Source organism: Ictalurus punctatus, chromosome 21, assembly GCF_001660625.3.
Source record: "Ictalurus punctatus breed USDA103 chromosome 21, Coco_2.0, whole genome shotgun sequence".
NCBI lineage: Eukaryota > Metazoa > Chordata > Actinopteri > Siluriformes > Ictaluridae > Ictalurus > Ictalurus punctatus.
In genome coordinates this window covers 20,042,501-20,045,366 of record NC_030436.2, presented here as the reverse complement: position 1 = coordinate 20,045,366, position 2,866 = coordinate 20,042,501, and positions in this window count along the sequence as shown.

The following is a 2,866-nucleotide window of genomic DNA, read 5'->3' as shown; positions in this document are numbered from 1 at the left end:
TGACCTCGCGCTACCACCACGACGCGAACACTGTTTACTTAAGACCAGGGCTGCATGATGGGTCGGATCTGTGGTACCGTTCTGATTTTCGATTTGATTTTCTGAGCTTTCGGTTAGTTATTTGGTTTCCATGTCGTTGTAACCGGCCTCAGAGAAAATGATACTGAGCTTAACCTGTCCTTGTGTTTGGGGTGGAACACTCAAGGGTACATCAGTTGTTGCTTTAGAATCTACATGGTCATTTTATCTGGTAATGGGAATGTAAATTACCACTATAATGCCCTGCGATGCAACAGTATGCCTTGGTATAGTGAGGATTCTGCTGATGATGAATGTTATCTCAGGACCTGGGCACTTGGGAGGTGGCGAAGAAAAGGTTTTGGAATTATCGCACCTGTGATGATGTTCAAAGGCACCATTTTTCATGTATTTAAGCTGTTCATTCTCGGTTTTAGAGTCCCCTTGTGTTCAAGACTACAGTCTTCATATATATATATAAAATGTATGTATGTAGCGCTTTTTTTACCTTAGGCGCTAACTTGCCATCGGGAGCAACTTGGGGTTCGGTGTCTTGCCCACAGATACCTCGACATGTGGAGTCACGTGGGCCGGGAATCGAACCGCCGACCCTACGATTAGTGGACAGTCCGCTCTACCACCTGATCCACATCCGCCGTAGTTTTCAGTATTTTCCCTACCTCCATGTTCTCCCTCATCACCCCACTGAAATGACTGATTACCCTTCACATTCTCCCAGCATGAGCATTTCTTACAAACTACAACACCCATTTTATTCCCAGCATGCACCTGTATGTCTCCCGTGTTACTGTCGTGTACAGTACGCTGATCCGTGGACTAATCGTTAGTTTCTTGTTCTGTTTATTTATTTATTTATTTAATCCATCGCTGCACCGTGGCCGAGCAGGTAGAGTAGAAAGATATTTTTTTTGGTATAAAGATCTAAAGATATAACGATTCAAAGGATGTGGTCTGGCTGCAGGTCGAAACTATTTTTTTACAAGACGTATAGACGAGCTAAAACAAATGCTAGGCAAACGTTTCAAAGACAGGATGTGGGCAGAACAGAGGAAAATATTATCAAACGCAGCACAAGGACCGTCATGCAGCTCCAGTGCTACACGACGTGTCCTCGCCCTGCGTTTACATGCTGCTTCAAGTGATGGCCAAGATCCTGAGCCAGACTCCACTAACGTTTTAGGTGCGATAACAGTAACACAAATCCTAGCCGTGGTTTTTTTTTTTCTACCTTTTGAAGTTCTTCTTTCATACTTCTGTATTTTTTTGTTTTGTGGTGCAGCGGGGTCACGGATAACATCCAGGTGCATTCAACATTCAAGTACACGGATAGACAAACTATAGAAAGTTCCCCGAATTCACTTCCGCAATTCACTGACTAGAGTAAAGCCATACAGCATCTGCACGTGACGGTGGATGTTATGAAATGAAAGCGACTGTTCACAGACTCACTGCTTATTGTTTACTCAGGCCATGTCACTTAAAGTCAGCCATTAATGTTCAGCCATTTTGTAGCTCAGAGTCTGATTTTCCCACCTTGTTTAGATCTGAATCGTTTGCATCCTGTCTCGTCGAGCCTCGGAGAAGCATTGCTAGTACATCTCGTTATTTCTTTAACGCGTATTGGAGTGATAGTAGTTGTCGATGAGTAATCCACGGTACCGAACTAGCGGCCGGCAGCATATGCATTATTTACAGCTGAAAAGTAGACACAAGCGGTCCAGAAGTGTATTCCAGATGTTCGATCGCGCCGGTCAAATTGAGAAGGTATCGCCACACGTTTACGTGTTCACGGGACGTTGTTTTAAAGGGCCGAGGTTCTTTGAAATGCCGACTACAGATGTGCGCTGTGCAGAGACGTTCACCCGCATGTCAGCATCACGTTCTCATGAGCACATCAGCGGGAAGTGAGCGGACGCTTACGTACAGCCATTTGCAGTGAGGTCTTCTGCGCATTCACGGACGCTCACGAGCTGTACGTTATCGCTGGCGGTCGGTCTCCGAGCTGAAGTCTCCGTACTTCAGTGACTGGGCCTTTCTTTAGGAAGGGTACGTGGGAGAAAGATGTACAGGGGATTAAAAATGAGCACCTCCGACGCAGGGAGCAAGACGTGTTTGATTTGTGTTTTATGTGTTGCTGTGGTTGTTTTTACAGTTTCTTTTTGACTTTGTTGAGGTCATCACTGGGTCCATTCCAGTAATCTCTCCAAAGCAAACAGAGCAACTCAAACAAATCTAAACCCCAGCAAAGTGTGAGCGGACCTTCACCCCGGAGTTGCTCAACCGGTTGGACGTTGATAGTAACCTCCCTGTCGTATTGTGACTCTCCTAGTGAAGCTTCGTTAAAGCGATCGTGAAGGTACTTCATTTCTCCAGCGTCAGTGACTCTGATTCGGCACAGGATTCATCCATCTACAATAAAAGGCTTATTATTATTATTATTTTTTAGCTTAGTTTTAACCGAAGTAATGATGAAACGCTTTAATGAAGCACCGTTCGACCATTCTGTAAATACGCTACTGGAAAATAAACGTTTTTTTTATTTCGTTCTAACAGCTGCTTCCTGCATCGATGAATGATTTTATTCATTTACTTCCAGTGTAAAAAACTGAATCTGATAAAAAGGGATAATGATCTGCTGAACACGATCTGTCGCTACCTCGTTTTTTTGGATGGGGGGGGGCTGAGGTGACGGAGAAGTATAAAGATAGTTAGTAATAATGTGGCTCTCTACGTTGTGACCGCTATTGACCTCGAGTCTTAGAAATGCAGATTAGCTTTGAAATGAACCACGCGGATCGTACTATCAGGTCATCCCGGCTTTTTTGGG